Source organism: Gouania willdenowi, chromosome 19 (assembly GCF_900634775.1).
Source record: "Gouania willdenowi chromosome 19, fGouWil2.1, whole genome shotgun sequence".
In the NCBI taxonomy this organism is placed as follows: domain Eukaryota; kingdom Metazoa; phylum Chordata; class Actinopteri; order Blenniiformes; family Gobiesocidae; genus Gouania; species Gouania willdenowi.
In genome coordinates this window covers 7,760,203-7,779,117 of record NC_041062.1, presented here as the reverse complement: position 1 = coordinate 7,779,117, position 18,915 = coordinate 7,760,203, and the positions used below count along the sequence as shown (strand labels likewise).

General features: G+C 37.1%; 1 protein-coding gene across 6 annotated transcripts in view; it reads left to right on the top strand.

Annotated features, from left to right (window-relative positions):
• tanc2b (tetratricopeptide repeat, ankyrin repeat and coiled-coil containing 2b) overlaps positions 1 to 18,915 on the top strand; it is a 179,524-nt gene that overhangs the window by 30,064 nt on the left and 130,545 nt on the right. Inside the window, exons 1-2 of one of the 6 annotated variants that reach the window (XM_028476876.1) lie at positions 11,454 to 11,460; positions 12,865 to 12,868. The exons of the other annotated variants lie outside the window; for them this stretch is intronic. The gene's annotated coding sequence lies outside the window, so the exon portion shown is untranslated. Of the gene's footprint in view, positions 1 to 11,453; positions 11,461 to 12,864; positions 12,869 to 18,915 lie in introns of those variants that run through there. 6 annotated transcript variants of the gene reach the window in all.

Below are 18,915 nucleotides of genomic sequence, written 5' to 3'. Positions count from 1 at the left end.
ACTTTCAAAGGTGGATAATTAACAGAGATATTTAGCCTCAGTGTGCTTCAGGTTTTTGTCATTGTAGGTTCCAAATGCATCTTGGGAAACATGGAAGTATACTTCAGTGAGAACGCTCATCATCCTAATCGTACTTAGTATATACAGTATATAGTAGGTTGTAAATACGTATTGGGTTTGCAGTGTATAGTAATGAACACAGTGAAAGAGTCCTTTTATTCTGTAATTAGCTGTGGTGAATGTTGGCTTTGGGTACCTTTAATCCCAATATAACCATTTTAATGTACATAGTCTCGTCTTTTCCTCTTTAGCGTTTACAGAGAGTTGGCTTGACTTCCAACTCCCCAACTGTACACCATGGCTTGCCTCTGCTCTTCAGGAATAGGTTAAATGCTAAAAACTATTTTCTTATTCGTCGGGAAAGCTTTGGACTTTCTTAACAGGATTTAAACCTTAAAGTGGAACCTGTCTTACGGCTAGGCTGTAAACTTAGAAAGTCTGAGCAATGCCACACATGCTCTGAAACATATAATATATATGTGTATATATAACAACTACACCTGACCATGACTTCTAATCGAGAGGTTTACAGTCCAATTCCAAACCTTTACTTGCTTGTGTGTTGAATTGTCCTTGGGCAAGACACTGGACCGTAGCCGTCCTCCCAATGGACGATAAGAGCCTTGCCTGGCACTTCTGTTGCCGTTAGTGTGTGAATGTGACTGATAATGAAAACTCAAATGGTGATAAGTCTGTATCGTGGCTGTTGACCTTGGTATCAGTGTTCAGAGACTCCAGAAGAAGCTATATCCCTAAAGAAAGACCAAGATGTGAGATAGAACTTGTGATGGTGCATCAAACTGTGTTTGCCAACGAGTTGACTAAAGCCACTTTCACACCAAAATGTCCCGAGACCTTTTAATTTGTAATAGTCATTTCTCTGTGAACGGCAGTGGGAGCCACAGTAAGCCACAGACTTTAAAAAAGTCCAAGAGTCCCAAGACCACGGGTCACCACCAACCTTTCTGAAACTGAGCTACTTCATAGGTCTGATCCTGGTTGCCTGTGTTTATATGCAACCGGAGCTCTACTTCTCTTCTTTATGCCAGCTACGAAATAGCAGAGTTGGAACTGTGGCCCCCTGCGGTCACAGATTTTTTTGGATTTTGTTTATCAACTTTTGGTAAACAAAAGAGGTTTACATCAACTTTTTAAACTTTTACTGATTTTTAGAGCAACATTAAGCTGCACAAGTTGTCATTTTGACTGAAAAAACTGCTAAATGATCCTGAATGCCTTAACTCCTATAGAACGCAATGGACTGAAGGTCTGATTTGCGTCATCAATGACGTCATATCAACATGGCGGCGCACAGCCTTGAAAATAGTAAAGTTCTCCCACTTTAAAAAGTTAATAAAGCAAATATGGTGCAAAGTAATGCGTTTTGTTAGGCATAGATCTTCTAATAAGGACATTTCAAAGGTTTTAGGCCACATTTGTAAAAACAATGAAGGATCCCTTTAAATATTAAATTAAATACTTTAATTAAAGGATAACATAATAAGGAAGGCTAGCAGTAACTTAAAACGTTAGGAAATGTTCAAGTTCTTGTTGTCCGTCCACTGGTCGATCCCTTTGATGGTTGAAGCCTCCATCGTACAGATTTATACACTACATAAAAGCCTAAATGCTTCATCCAATCAGACATGGGCTCTGTATACCCCACTTCACAAAGTTCTCTGACTTTTAGAGGTCAGTCACATCAGAGATCCAGGAGGTACTTTACATCCATCGATTGAATGACGAATAGTTCTTGGTAAAGTTCAGGTGGTGCTTTAAAAAGCATTTGACCTACTGCACCCCTAAAGGTCAATGACTCCTGCCATACCATTACCTTGATCCAATCAAATGTCATTCCCCACACGATGAGCCTGTCGTCTGCTTAGTTTCTAAAGTGTTCACCCTGAAGATGAACTACCTCCGTCAGCTGTTCCGCGGAGTGTGTATCTCCTCGGCTGCTGCAGAGAGCTATGCAGAGTGACTGTGTGGCCTGCAAGATGCGAGCTGGCAAATGGAGTGGAAGAGCGGTCCCATTAAAGCGCTGCTCCTCTGAGAGAGAGGCTAACAGCTCTGAGCGCCGGCCTCTCGCTCCCTGACAGAGAAAAAGTGCTGACACAGATTTGTGTTTTGACTAAAAGGCCTTCTGACCGCATGACACTGGCTCTTTTCTTTCCTGGAGAGTTCACCGCCGTAAGCGAGACGCAGTCTGAGCAGAATCAATTAAAACCATATCAGAAACATATTCAAAGGCCGTCATTACTTAATGGTTGTTATTGTTGATAAGAGTCTTTGTTTGAGGTTTTATAAGCCTTAATATTTAATCCCAAGTTTTTTTCTTAAAAATTATTAACTCTCTTTTTGAAAAATTTGGTTCCGCGAGCTTTGCCATGTGGCAATAGTTTAATCATCCCTCTTAGAAGCACAGGTCTCACACGCCACAGAGGGATTGCCACGTGTCCTTTGGCCTCCGGCTGGCTTCTGCCCTCTGTGATTGATGTGGCGTGGAAGCTTTTGTGTTGGTCACTCAGGCAGAGAAGCAGAATCATGACAGTGTCTTAAGGCAGAACTTCCTGCTAGTAGTCATTTTGTTCACGCTGTCCATCAAACATGTAGTTTTTCCCCTGGAAACCTCAGGTTTTGCCAGTTTTCCGTATGTTCTCCAACAGAGATGAGCTCTGTTATTATTTCTACACAAGCACAAGTCCTTGGTGAAATAAACCACGTGCTCCGAGATGACGGCGCCGATCGGTGTCGAGTTGACAAATATAATTGGTTGTGTGGTGGAGCTGCAACACGCCGTTGATCCCAGAGAGGAGCATCAAGGCAGACGACCACATCGCCAGATGTGACAATAACCAGATTAGAAAGCAGCGCCAGTGCTGACGGTCTTTCATGTGGGCTCGTTTGTGCAGATGTCGGTTGAGAACGGCTTCTTTTTCTTGTGATGTGTTGGTTATTGTAACTTTCAGCACACATTTGGTTAATTTAATGCAAAAACGCTGCCTGTGCACAACCGTTACTCAACCCTTAAAGTTTCTCTTTGAGGGATGTTGCATCACCAGTTAGTATTTATTTATTGCTTATTCAAAGTCTGACCTCTTCTACACACTTTCATTTAGAACTACAAGGACATGAACAGCAGATGAGTAACTTGAGGAAACATTTTTACAATTTCACTATTAATTAGGGCTATTTAAGTCCATCAACCGATTAGATTTGTCCCACAGCCTTATTAACTACTATATAATACAATAATTCACCAATTTGCAACATTCTGCAACACTTTTTACAGCTGACAGAGCATAGATATAAAAACATAGATGAACCCATCCCAGTCCTGGCCAATTTTGGAGCTGAAAACATGGCACGATTTTGTCTATTCGCATATCTTGAAAATAGAAATGTTTCATGTTGATGAAAGGTGTTACTGTAACTTCACTTCAAAAAAGTTACACACCAATGTTTTGACATTGTGTGAAACATTAAATTTGCAAAAATCTGCTCTAATGTAAGGTTTGAGAAATAACCGCATAGTGCCCACTGATGTAACAATGGACAAAAACTTAAAGATTTCAGTCAAAACAAGGTTTCCAATCATTCAAATCAGAGATTTCGTCAATCAAGTGCGTTTTGGAGATATTTTGTTTGTTTTGATTGTGATTTTGTATATTTTTCTCTTATTTTGTAAGGTTATGTCGTTTTGTGTTTTTGTTGTCAATTTAGCTCCTCGTCATGTTTTCTCTGTCTTCCTTTGGTTACATTTCCACTGTACTTACCAGGAACTTACCAAGAAAGTCATGGGTTTGATTCTAAGGACCTTTCTTTGTGGAATTTTATTTGTCCTTGTGTTTGCATTAGTTTCTGTCAAGCAACCAATATATGACACGTGATGAAAGTTGGGTTTATTTGTTTAGTTTTTTTTAACTATTTACCATGTATTTGATTTTGGGTGTGTTGATGAAAGGTGTTACTATATCTGCTTTAGATCTTAAGTTACACACCGATCTGTATACATTGTTTAAAACATGTTAAGCAGGCCTAAATTTGTAAAAATATTCATTGATTTTTTTATTTTTTTTTTCCCAAAAGCAGAGAAAGGACTTCACTAGTTAGAAGTTCCTTCATGACAGGTGAACATGAATGAGAACATGAGCCTGAATACTGCTTCTATTTATAATATTTCCTCCTCTTCTGCCGGCTCAAACACAGCTGTTCCACACTGTCTCTGGACTTGTGTGCATGTGCCGTAGCTGCAGGCCATATGTAATTGTCATTCAGCGCGGTGGAACCTCGGATGCTGGTGGCTTTGAAGTCAGACATGTCGGATAACTCTGGACTCACTGGCTGCAGATGGACGGCAGCTGCACTAGAAATGCTCATTCAGAGTGTAAAATATTGGAAGTTGGAGATTAAAGGGCTTCAAAAGGCTTCCTGGGAGTCTTTTTTGGGTCCAGCCGTGCATGCATGAATAATATGTGTCAGCCAGTGAGTGAAGAACAGAACATGTGAAACATCTCAGTAACCGTTTTGGCTGTTTTTTAAGCCCGTGTTATGTTTTGCTGATGATATTATTTCTGAGATTTGTTCCTAGTGGCTGGTAAAAGACTTTGTCCTAATGACTTTCCTCTTAAAGTCTGTAGAGCTTAACGTGGTTTTCCAGTGGCCTCCACACTGACCACAGCACAGAGTGCAGACGCACACATCACTCTGCTCTAATGTAAGGTTTGAGAAATAACCTCGCAAAGTGGACTGAAATTTTCCCCTCGTATTGTTTTTGAATTATTCTGCATAGTGAACGCTGATGTAACAATGGAAACTTGTAAATAACAAAGAATTCAGTCAAAACAAGTTGTACAATTGTTCACAGCAGAGATTTTGTTCACCAAGTGAGTTTTGCAGGTATTTTGTTGTCATTTTGTTTGTTTTCCTTTTATTATGTAGTTATTTATGTCGTTTTCTGTTTTTGTGCATGTTTGTTGTCATCTTGTATATTTTCTCTTATTTTGTAAGATCATTTTAAAATGTTGTGTGTTGTCATTTTGTATATTTTTCTCTTATTTTGTAAGGTTATTTTAAAATGTCGTTTTTTGTCTTTTTGTTGTCATTTTGTATATTTTTCTCTCATTTTGTAAGGTTATGTTGTTTTGTGTGTTTTTGTTATTTTGTATATTTTTCTCTTATTTTGTAAGGTCATGTTATGTTGTTTTGTGTGTTTTTGTTGTCATTTTGTGTATTTCTCTCTTATTTTGTAAGGTCATTTTAGAATTTTGAAATGTCGTTTTCTGTTTTTATTGTCATTTCATAGATTTTGTCTGAGATTTGATCCGTCTCTTGTTGTTAAATTAACTTTTGCAAAGTATATTTTTACTGATACACAAAATCAGTAAATGTAATCATTGTTTGAGTCACTGTCGTGTGTCCATCTACCTCTCACATATCTATCTAATCTCACAAACGTCTATTTTCTAGAGATGCTGGTTAGAAAAGGCTGTTCTTAAAGTGATAGGTTTAATTTGATTTACACTCTAACAGGAAGTATGTTTATTTACTCTAACAGACACAACTAATGTTGTAGCTAGAATCAGTACTGCTGCTGACCACCAGGGGGTGATCAAGATTTTCCTCACAACCCATCTTGTTTATTTTCCTATACTCTTCTACTTTTCAGTTTTGAATGCTATGGTTTTCCAGTATTTAAGGACATTCCTGCCCCCCATTCCCCGTTCTCCAGTCGTCCTGTTTTCACAGACAAACTGGAAGCTGCTGGTGGTGTTTTTATCTCCTGAGAGCAGCCCCACTTTTCTTTTTTTTTCTTTTGCTGATGCTGGCTGAGAACTGCTCCGCCTGCTAATGTGGATGTCATAAGGCCTGACTGAAGACACACTGTTGTGTCAGCCTGTGACCTTCAGCTGAAGGAAGGGCTTTAGGAGACGCCTGGTGTTTCTAAACGCGTTAGTTACTGCGCCCCCCCTCAGCCAGGGTGAAAAATCATTGTAAATGTAACTATATCCACAGCTGGTTACTTACAAAGTTGTATTGTAAGCCTAAATAGTACGGTGTAGTTCACGGGGTTGCAACTGTGTGTGGTTTGCAGGTTCTCCCTGTGCCTGTGTGGATTTTCTCCGGTTGCAAAAGCTTCTGCACTGAAGTAGAATTTACGCTGACACGTTCAGTGTTGTTCTGTTGAAAAGTACAATTGTTTGTTTATTTATTTATTTCATTCAAGACATTAGAACAAATTCCTTTCTCCTTTATTATTATTATAAATCTAATGTCAACAGGCTTTCCCAGCTAAGTGAAAAGGCAACATGGTTACACACAAATTAAGTTTTTACCTTCCAGATGGTGCTGCTGATTGGCTGAAAATGTATAAGTCGCTCCGTCGTAAAAGTCACTTCCTGAAATTTAAATAAAAAAAGTTTCAAAACACAACAAGACGTTACAGTCACAATTATTAGTGACTGAAACATCAGTATTTACCTTTAACATTACATGTATTTCTTAGTGGAAACTCAGTGACCAATACAGTGTAGCATTCCATAGCCCTGGAAATATGGTCGTTTAAGGCGATAATTATTCAATTTTACTCAAGAAAATTACAATGAATTCTTTATAACTAATTGCTTTTCTTTTTTGAAACCCGTTGTGGTGGATATACAGGATTAATAATGCTTTGAGAGAGATTCAGACTGTCTGGTGTGCAGTAATTAATTTGTTTTCACTCCTCGTAAAGCCAGAACTCTGAATGATGCGCATTAACTGAAGAATATTAATTGCAGTGAGGAAAAAAAACCCGAAAAAAACCCCCCAACCCAATCAAATTAATTTGCTGAAGGCTTCCTGATGAGTATCTTTCAATTAAAAGCTGCTTCTGTGTGAGACTGTGACTGTGTTCATCTCTGCCAGCGTCTTAATGCCACTTCTCAAGCTGTGCTGTTCATCGTTTCCACGTTTCCCCCGAAACAAAGATCTTAGAGTGAGGTGAGAGTGACACATGGCAGTCAAACAGACATTTATTGGTGGACGTGATGCGGCTGCTGGACGTCAGCGGTTAGCTAAGGCGCTAATAATTGGCTGTGAGCTTGTTCGCGGCCTTGTCTGAGCGATCAATCAAGCGTCAGGATGGAGATGTGACATCGAGCCGATGGTCGAAAAGAATGTTGCATGTTTTTAAAGAGTTACAGGGAGCATGTTTTTGTCAAGATTCAAGATATATCGAGTTTTCTATTTTGGCGATACAGAAAATTACAGTATCGCCTTTATCGATATATAGCTTATTTTGTTTTAAAACACTTGTTTTAGGAGTCGGTGCTTTCACTACTTCTCAGAACAGCATTAAAAGCACAGTTAGATCCTAACCCAGACCTTCCCCTAAACAAGCCACACAACAGAACTCACTCATACGTGCTGTCCCTTATAGGAGAAAAAGCCAAAAGTGGCACATTTTGTGCAGCTGTTAGTTAAGAAATTAGCCTGTGTTCCATTTTAAATCACAAAATATAACCCTGAATTGTCTTTCTGGTCAGACTTTATTTGAATTGTATATTGTATATTGTCATTTTGAGTAAATTATTGAGATGAGTTTTGGTCCATATTGCCCAGCTCTTTTATTGACTCCAAAATGTCTTGGTCTCGATGCGTTCTGGCCTTAGGCAAGTCTTGGTCTCGGATATTATGGCTTTAAATACAACACTATTCATATATGTTTACAGATGGGCCACTTTTATGACAGTGAGTGCTAAAAAAATAGATTTTCTGATTCAATGCTTACATTAGCATTTAGAATCTCATCTAAAGTAGAATGTAAAGTCAGCATTTAGAATTTAACCATTCTGAAAATTACAATTATCAGTTTTGTGTTTATAGTGTCATTGTACGTATTTTCTGCTCAATTTAAGAGTTTTTGTTATTTTATATATTTTTGTTATTTAAATATTTTTGTTTTGTGTATTTTTGTTGTCATTTAAGTCTTTTTGTTGTCGTTTTCATTAAGCACAGTATACATTTTTTTAAACTTTAGTTTTTTTTAATTGTTTAAGTGTTTTTTTTATCATTTTTGTACATTTTTTTTGTTATTTTCAGACATTCTTGTAGTCATCGTTTTTTACTCATTTTGTTTATTTCAGAAGCCGCACATAATTAGACAGGGGGCTGCATGTGGCCTCCTAGCCGCCAGTTGCCTATATCTGATATATTTCATTATTCATCCTGATCAAAAAAGAGGTATTATCCACATTCACACTATGAAACCCTGAGATCACTAAACCTGAAGGATCGTTTAAGAGAAAATCTCTTGTAAAGCTTTTATGCTTCTGCACAATCATGATGGATAACATGAAAAAAGCTTTTCCAACTGCATTTGGTGTTACATTTCCTTATTATCATTAGCATGCTAAAGGCCTCCACTGAAGTTGTCTGTGCATCGGACCAAAGGAGATTAAAGAGGTGCTACAATTCGCACTGGACAAAGAAGTTCCTTGCACACAGTGAGCGTTAGCGGTGGACATGCTAATATACAGCAGCCGTGGAATAATGCATAATTCATTAGGAAAGGACTCATCTCCTCCGCTTCAGATGATTCCAGTGTAATTTGCAGAGCTATTTCCCCACAGACATGGAAGAAAACGAGGACATTCACTTTGACAATCGGACCCTGTTTTTGTCTCACGGCTGCCAGGAAAAACTCATTTAACCACCAGCACCGAATGTCAGCACCGCAGCCCCCTCTAACACATGCTAACACACCGACGCAACGCTATCGTTTGAGATTCTTGTCAGGGGGCGACAAAAGAAAAAATAGAATTAAATATATAGACCATCTAGAGATTCACGCCAACCACAATGTGTCTAACACATACTGTACAATGATTATTAGTTATTAGTAGCATCTCTCTATAAAAGCAAGGAAGTTCTGCGTGTCTGTGTTTGTGGAGCGAAATTCTCCCCGACACGGTGTCGGTTCGACCTTAAACTTTTTTAACAACTTTCACGTGTGTGCATCCCTCTTAACTTTCATGCATTGGGCGTGAGACACATGCATTTCAACAACCTGTGACGGAGTATGTGCTTGCGCGCGGCTGATGCGCGTGCATGTGTGTGAGATAATGTGCATTGACGCGTCGATTCATAATAAAATCAGGCCAGCGGCTGCTTTCTGCTTCATTTTTTGCTGCAGTATCAAACATTATCTGCTGGGCGCAGTGTCGCTTCACTATTTACATTGTGAAGAAGAGCCAACCTAAAGTCTCAAAGTTCACTATTTTACTGAAAACGTATAACTGAAAACTATATATATACTGTGTATATATATATATATATATATATATATATATATATATATAAAGATAAAGAAAATCTCTAACATTTCATCATGGTCTTGAAAGGAAGACGATGGTCACATGATTTGAGTGGCAAAAAATAACTTGTATTTTTAAAAGAACAACAAATTAATCAATATATATTTTGTACTTGGAAAAACTGTAATAAAACTTTCCATCCATCCATCCACCTATCCCATTATGCCACTAATATACGACACGTGATGAAAGTTTTTTTTAAATTTTTTATTTTGAAACAGAAAGTTAATTAGTGACAACTTCAGGGTTTAGTGTAGAGCAGCATAATTTAAAAAATCTTAGCAAACATAGATCAAGCTCTAGTATCTCCATCCATCCATCCATCCATCCATCCACTGTGTAAGCGTCTGTGTTCTGATTTGATGGATGAAATCATGAGTGACTGGATGAGGTAAGCGTCTCTCATCAGAAGATCCTGGTTCATTGTGAGGAAGACAATGAGGGATGATGGAGAGCAGGAGCTGCTCGCGCAAGCTTTATTAAATTCCATGAATTTGATTTACCAGGACTGGAGACTGTGGCTGACTTTAAATGCATCCGTCTCTCGATGATAATTCCTCCTTGTGTCCATGTTGATTACCTGCCGTTACAAAGTCTTTGCACAATGACCTTCAATCCCCATGTCACGACTCCATTTGCCCCCTTTAAGCTGCTTGTCAAACATCAAACCTTTCCTCCTCGGCTCTATTTATCCGTGCAGGTTTGAGGTGCTCAGAGGAATATGAATGAAGGCTTTGACAGGATATATGCAGAGCTGCATTCCTCTGTGTGGTGATGATGATGACGGACGTGTAGGTGTCAAGTGTCAGCAGGAAAGTTGAAAGCATAATATTGAGATTTATTCCTGATTATTTCCCCTCGTGAGTCATGGCATCATTGGCCAGTGTGTCCACACACATGTTGCAGGAGCTTTTCCACTTGGCAGCAGGTGTAGCAGTGTGAGTCTGAGAGGAAAGGTGGAGGGATGGAGAGGTTTAAACAGTAGAAGAGGTCAACAGAAAAGTGTAGTATCTACGTTATTGGGTTGTTTTCATGGTTTACGGTTAGGCTCATAATAACCCAGGAAAGGAATTCCTAAAACTTAACCATGCCAAGGGATTTAGGACGATATCACGCACCCAAATTTGTGCGAACAGTCTCAGGGTGGATTCTTATGCTGCGTTCACACTGGTTTGGTCCCGGACCTGGTCTGAATGGGTGGAGAACGGTTGATAATTTTATCACCTTGGTTTGCATTCAGAGCGCATCTTCTGATCCGCTCCAAACAGCCTCTGGTGTAGTTACATGAGTTAACAGCTTGAGGACACCTTTACTGGAGTAGAGACTTCTCTAGCCAGAAATAGTGAAAAACTAATAAACAACAAATTATTATAAGACACAGAGTCAAGCTGCAATGGCCTCATGTAAAGGATTTTCAATATGCACGAGTGGTGAAATAGCCCCAAAGTTTGGGTCCAAAATAAAAAGTCTCATAAAAAAAAAAATGGTTTAATAATCCAAGAAAGACTAACCTTTATCCTATAAATGAAAACAGAGATCAGATTTTTTTTTCAACTCCCACATGCAGTTATTGGCCAATGAATTTTGGATTTCAAGAGACTGTCACTCAAAAACCAAAGCTTACAGTATATCATTAATCATTAGTGATGTGAACAATCTATGTTCATACAGTAGCTCAAAGCTGACCAAATTATAGGGAGTTGAGGCCGGCCCAGCCTATACACAGACTAAAGTGGCTGCTTTGGGCCCCCAACCTGGCAACCCCACTTGCATGTCACTGGTACTGCTGTGCATCATTTGTCTACATTCTCATTTTTAGAATCGTATTGGGAGTTGAGTGAATCGTTACATCCCTAACATGAAATGACCCTTCTGTTGAAACCATGTTGTTCTGAATTTTTCATCTTCACACTGATGATCATTAACCCAATAATATGTGAGTGTTATTAAGTGCAAAGGTCGGCTGATGTGTTGTAAATCCTTTTGTTTGGACTTCCCCTTAAACAAATACAGGAACATAAAAGGAAGTGAATTATGCTCTCCTGTGTTTGGTTCCCTGTGAGTCTGATTAATTACATGTTATTTTAGTCGCTTCCTTCAAAATGATTCAGCCTAGAGGGCACCCAAGGTCTCAGGAAGTTCAAAGTCGGTGCAGGTTTGCTGTTAAAGCCACCTGACACTGGGTATGCTCCCCCACAGTGGTGTGAGGTAAGCAACCAGTGAAACCAGTGGAAAGCTTTTTGGTTTCACTTGACACTGAAAAGGTCAGAAAAGCATTACAAAACAAACTTATGGCACAGGGAAGGATCTCGTGTGAGTTTGGGAGCCTGAAGCTTTGGGCCTAATGTTAAGTTTAGTCTTGAACTGTTAAGGCTTAGGTCAAAGGTCAAATAGTCAATCATATGTTGGAGCTAAAATGGCTTCCTGTATTGTGTTTTTAGTCATCTGGTGTATTTTTCTTTGTGTATTTTCGTGGTTTTGTGCACTGTATTTTTCTTTAATTTGATGTTTTAAGAGTCATTTTATCTTTTATCGTTTTTGCTGTTTTGTGTATTTCTCAATTTGTTGGTTTTTGGAGTCATTTTGTTTGCATTTTTGTGTTTTTGTTCGCATTTTGTGCAGTTGTTTTTTTATGCTTTTGAAGTCCTTTTGCTAATTATTTTCTTTCTTATTTGGATTTTTGTTGTGGTTTTGTCTGCTTTTGGAGTCATTCGGTCTATTTATTTGTTGTCCTTGTGTGTATTTTTCTGTAATTCTGCATTATTTTGAGTCGTTTTGTGTATTACTGTTTTGTCTTTGTCATTTTCTTCCCTTTTGTATAATTTTATTGTAGTTTTTTTTTAAAGTTCTTTTATTTCTGTATAAATATGTAATTTTCTGTCTTTCTGTCGACCTTTTTTGTAGTTTTTTGTAAATGTACATGTTTTTTGGAGTCGTTTTGTATGTTTTTTTTACTGTTGTTTTGTGTTTTCAGACTGCTGCTATTGTTTGCTACATCAATTCATCTACATATTCAGTTCCTTTTTTTAGGTTTTTGTTCATTTGTCAGAAATGATCCTAAACCAACATATTGGTTTGAATATTTTGCTGCAGTTGTCACATCAAACTGTACAGTTTGATGTGATCCTGTTATAATAGTTGTAGTTTTTATAGAAGAAAATGAGTCAGGCAGGAGTGAGCAGCAGGATTTCTTCTCTTTTGGACGATGTCCAGATAATTAAAAGAGGATTATTATATATATGATCAGGCTGTGAGTGACTCAGGTGATAGACTTTAAATATAACAGTACTGGCTGCAGCCTTGCTCACAGTATATAGAAATATATAGAAAACTAATCAAAACAGACATTTACCGTAAAGTCCGTTCATCTAAGATTGAAATCTTTGTTTTTTTGTAGAAAAAAATGCCAAATAATCCACGGTTATCCTTTAACATCCTAATTTGTAAGCATGGTGATGACTGATGTGGGATTTTGGGAGACAATACCTATATTGTAGTTTTAAAACGATGAAATCCGAAAATATCGGCTGATATGTGAAATTAAAAGATTGAGGATATTTACTGTACATAAACACAAATTCTTATTTTACCCAAAATATTATTCAAAGACAAAGAATCAAAACACTACTAGAATTAAAATGTCAACATAAAGGCTGTAAAGCCACTGAAAAAAAATAAAATAAAAGGAAACATTTGCAAAATGTATTGCAAGAATACAATGTATATAAATATTATAAAATAAAGGTGCTGTAATCTCAAATAGTAAACATTGAATAATAAATACTGTATGTTTTTTAGAGTCATTTGATCTTGGGTTTTTGTTGTTTTGTGTAGTTCTGTCATTTTGTTTGCTTTTTATTTTTGGTGTTTTTTGTTCTCATTTTGTGCAGTTTGTTTTTTTTTTTGCTTTTGGAGTCATTTTGCGTATTTTTGTCTCATTATGTGTATTTATGTTGGGGTTTTGTGTGCTTTTTCTGAGTCATTCTGTACATTTAATAATTAAAAAAGGCTAAATGTAACTGCAAACAATGAACTAGTGACTTCTGTTCTATTTCTGACGGAAATATCCTGAACAAAATCGAAAATCATATTAAATTGCAAATCAAATGACACTAATTTGGGAAATCTGAATCAATAATCAATATCCAGCTCTATTCCTGATTGACTATGTGTTCGGGGTTCACTACTGCCTTTCTGGTCAGACGCTGAATTGCAGGTTGAAGTTAAGACGTTTCGTTCGGGTCTATAAACCCGTGTGTGTGTTTTATTGATTTGATACACGCCCCTCTCTCTAGTTCTCCAGGAATTGATCATTTATCTTTTTTTGTGATAAAGATATCATCACCTTTCCCTGCTGCATTCATCTGGATGAAGTAAAAAAAGAAATCCCTGACGGAGCAGAATGAAACTTTGTTAGCAGCTGCTCTAAGCGGTTTCCTGAACTCTGTGAGCCGGACCGTGACACTTCCCCTTATTGATATTGGAGTGATTTATGGAGCTGTGCTTCCCTTTGCCGTCCTCAAACTTTAATTTATTAAATACATCTGTGACTGTGGGTGCCTTTCTTTCAATACATTCACCTCTTTGATTTTTTTAATTATAATTTTTTAAGATAAGCAGATCCTTACGTTGTTTATTCTCTTGAAACTTCACGTTTATTCTGTATGTCTAAGTGTTTCTCAGATGGGGGTATGTGTACCCCGAGGTACACAATGGCACTACAGGGGGTACTTGAGAGAGAAAGAGTGGAAAATTTACAAATGAAAGCATTAAATAATGGGGTGTTATAATGTTTATTTTTTGTCAAAAATGATAATCACACTGGATATTACCAATAAATTATACTGAATATTAAAAAAAACTGAAAATCTACACAAAATGACACCAAAAATACACACACTATGAGAGAAAAATACTTACCATTACCAGCAACACACAAAGCGACAACAAAGACATATTTAATGAGAGAAAAACACACAATATCACTACAAAATACACAAAAATAACAGAAAAGATACAAAACGACATTAGAAACAACCAAACGACACCAAAAACACACACACAACGAGACAGAATAATTTAAATACTACCAACAAGACACAAAAACAACAACAAAAACACAGAAAAACAAGAGAAAAATATACTTAAACAACAAAAAACACACAAAATGATGATAGAAATGATCTTGATTACAACATGAACTGAAAATACAAGGGTCAGTCTGGAGGGAGATGACTGTAAATGATACAATCTATAGAAATAAATCTAAGAAGAAAGCACTAAATACTGTTTCAATCACTTATTTATAAAATGAGATTCTTTAAAATGTGTTTTATCACTCATTTATTTCCTCATCATGCTCTATAGTTGTTTTTTCACAGAATTCTGAGCAAAACGTTGTAGTTGGACATAAGGGGGTACTTGCATTCAGAAGTAAGAGAAAGGGGGTACTTGAGCAAAAGAAGTTTGAGAACCACTGCTTTGTTTTGATGAACGTCCAAATGCTTCTGTGAAAGCTCAAATAAAGTGGTTTTCCTCAGAGGGCAACACACATTTATCTTCCACAATCTGTTGAGTTTTTGCCGCCGCGAGATTTTTACTCACGTCGCGGCGAAATTGAGCCGTAACTCTTTCACGGATGACTTCTAATCACCAATTTTACAACTTTTTTCTTTTCTTTTTTTTCAAGATTTGCAACTTACCCGACGTGTTGCATGTTTATCGTCTCCCAGTCACATTGTTCTTTTTTGATTAACTTCATTTTTCATTCAGTTTATTACAGTCTGCATTGTGCTGTGACGTGCTTTACAAGCTTTGAAGAAGAGGAGGAAACTTAAGCCTCATTTACTGCTTTTTAATCTACAACAATAGCTTTTGATGAGCTTTAGTATTTTCTCGGTTGTGCACTTAAATGAAACGTGTAAGTTAGAAATGAACAAAGTGTTTTGGAGAGGTTCACATGTAGCAGTATTACTGCATGACTCACCAAATAACAAGTCAAGTGGATGATTGGAGTAGTTTTTCTTTTTATCCTACTTCACAAGATTTTAAAGCCTACTTCTTTCAAAAGTTTTACAGAATGAAACTTTCTTCTGATGATCTTATTACTGGTAATGATAAACTTGCTTTAAAATAAAAGTCAGGTACCAAAGTAATGCCAATCTTGACTGAAAAGTGGTCTGTGACTGATTTCTTTGTCCCTTAGTTTTGAGCTGAGGCGCAAAAAAAAAAAACAATCTTCTCTTTAATGAAGCATTATTTGTATTATAGACGTCAAGAAATATACCAAATTATTTTTTAGAGATATGTATTTAACAAAGTACATTTCTATATTGACATTATATTACATTATAGCCTACATGCTAATCTCTTACTGAGCTAACTATTTTTAAACCTATGTGAGAATTTACCAAATGATGGTTTTGAAGAATATTTATCTAAAACTGAACATTCTTTCCTGTATTTGAGTGTATTATTTGTTTGGACAAATGGGTAGGTAGATTGGGAGGGAAGTTGGTAAGTCGGTAGGTAGATTGGTTAATAGGTTAATAGGTAGGATGGTTAAGTGGTTGGTAAGTAGGTAGATTTGGTTGTACTAGGTGGACAGGTAGGGATATATTGGTAGATCTGGAAGATGGGGGAAAGGTTGATGGGATGATTGGTTGGAAGGTAGATTGGTTAAATGGTAAGTAGGGAGGGAGATAGATAAGGAGGTATGGTGGAATGATTGGTAGGTAGGTTAATATACTGAGGAAGGAAGGTTATGTTAATCGGTAGGATGATTAAGTGGTGTGGAAGTAGGTTAGTTAGTTAGATAGATAGATGGTTTAATTGGTATAGATTCGTTGGTAGATTGGTTTATAATGGGTAGATAAGAAGGTAGATTAGTAATAGGTACAGGGTAGTTTAGTTGCTATAAGTAAGTAGGTAGATTGGTTAATAATGGGTAGGTAAGAAGGTAGATTAGTTAAGAGGTACTAGGTAGTTTAATTGGTATACTGTAGATAAGTAGGCATATTGGTTAATAGGTAGGCAAGTATGTAGATTAGTTAGAGGTATAGGTAAGTAGGTATCGGTATAGGTAGTTTAATTGGTATTAATAAGTCAGTAGATTGGTTAATAATGCGTAGGTAGGTAACAAGGTAGATTAGTTAACAGGTACTAGGTAGTTTAATTGGTATATATAAGTAGGTAGATTAGTTAACAGGTACTAGGTAGTTTAATTGGTATAGATAAGTAGGTAGATTGATTAACGGATACTAGGTAGTTTAATATGTATAGATAAGTAGGTAGATTAGTTAATAATGGATTGCTAGCAAGGTAGATTAGTTTGAAATGTACTGGGTAGTTTAGTTGCTAAGTTGGTACCTACTTAGTTGGTAAGTCGGTAGATTAGTCGGTAGGTTAGGTTCTTTGGCTGCCTTTAAATAACTGTTTCATACAAATTAGCGTTTTTCTTTTTTCCTTTCAGTTTTTCTGAGATCGTTTCATTTTCAGTTTAAATCCACTGTCATAAACTCATGTATCCTCTCTGATGCTTTTTTTCTGTCTGTCTGTCTTCTTCTTAGCTGAGTTTTAATTTGAAGGCTGCTGTAACTCGATATGAATCCTATTGGGTTCCCCGTAGCAGTGGCCTTGCCCTCAGTGGTTCCATTAAAGCGTAATGAATGGAGGCTTTACTCAGAGGGAAGCGTCTGCACCTGCTGCTGGTGCTGGACTTCTCTTATCTTTAAAAATGTAGACACAGATTTGTGATTAATAAAAATGTAACTCATTCTACAAAAAAGAAAGAATGAAAGAAGCTGAAATGGAACCTTTCGCTAACTTTTACCACATTATGACACTACACTGCCAGTTTCTTATCTCATCTTCTCTTCAACATGTTTTTAAATGAGCAAACTCATCCTCACAGATGGAACAGTTGCGTGTGTGTTGTATTTTATTTTTCATCAGAACAAACAAGTGCTGGCTCTGAGAGGGACTGGAGCAGATCAAAGTGGTTCATAGTGGTGCGGCGCTGCTAAAATGTTCTGCTAAGTCGTTTTTAAGCACGTGGGAGGAGCCTATCAGTCTCTACTGCTCAGTATTCCGTCCATTTCTCCTAATATTACACACATCGATCAGCCGTAATGTAGCTTTTGCTGGCCAAATATCTCCAATCCACAGGGATATGGGCCAAAAAATAAACATGTTTTTTTAGGATACATTTGATTTTAATACAAATTATTGTAAAAATAAAAGCTTTAAGTATCTAAAGATGCACATTTAAGTCCTGAGTGATAAACAAAGCAGTGATGTGTGATGTTTTCAATGCTTTCCAGGCTCGCTTTGACCCTTTTTTCTCTGGAAAATTCCTCGACAACGACATAAAACAGTCAAAAACATGCATCTTAGTTTAAATTTGATCTGAATTCTGAGTGTGCGTCTTTAACCCTTCTATTATCCTTAGGGTTAATTTGACCCCATTCAGTGTTTATCATTCAAAAAAATAACAGTTGACTTTTTTCTTTTTGCTTCATAATTTATGACTTTTCCTAATTTGAACGGGTCAATTTGTATTTTGATAAGCGCATTGAAAAGACTTTGTTGTAAATTGCGCTATACAAATAAAGTTGAATTGAATTTGGCCCAAAGTTGTTTTAGCTGTGTAAAACGTGTTTCTCTGTTGTGCTCTGTGTGTATTGCAGTCTTCTCTCTCTCTCTCTCTCTCTCTCTCTCTCTCTCTCTTTCTCTCTCTCTTTCAATAAAATCTAGGAAAAGGTTTACTGTCAATGACATTTTGGAACAGCTCTTTCACAGTGAAAGTGATGTAGAGGAGACTTTATAGTGAATGACTGCAAATGTGTTACAAAATGGAGATAAAAATAAGTAAATAACTATATTTATGAGAGGAAAGGGTGGGTGGGGGCGGGGGGGGGTCACCAACATCAATCAATTGTGTGAGAGTCATGAATGTGTACCCCGAATTAGAAAAAGACTTGGATGAAAGATTTACAAGATACATTTACTCTAAAAGTGAAAGTTTGACCTGATGGTGGCGCTGCAGTAAAGGTCATATCATCACCACAACCAATAGGGTTCATACTCTACTGGTCATTAATGTTGTCAGTAAATCTGAGAAGATTTAGATGAAAACTCTTCAAGATAAATTAATTCTGAATTAAAAGTTTGGGCCTGATGGTGGCGCTGGAGAACAGGTGAAAGTTTTAATTATCAAGGGTTTATTTATGTATTCAACAAATAAACAAAGTGCCTGACACGTCAGATTGACCCCAAGGGTAAAATGTGTGAGTAATATTTGAAGAAGGTTAACCTACTTCTGTATTCTCTACTTGGCATAATTAAAGATGGATTCCTTTAATCAGACGTGTCCTTTGAGGCCATTATTTATCAGTCAACTTGCATCGTTTCAGCTCGTCTGCCAACACAATCTTATCAGCTGTTGATTATGTGTTTGCATTAGAGATCGACTGAATTAGGATCGGAGCCAAAAGACACA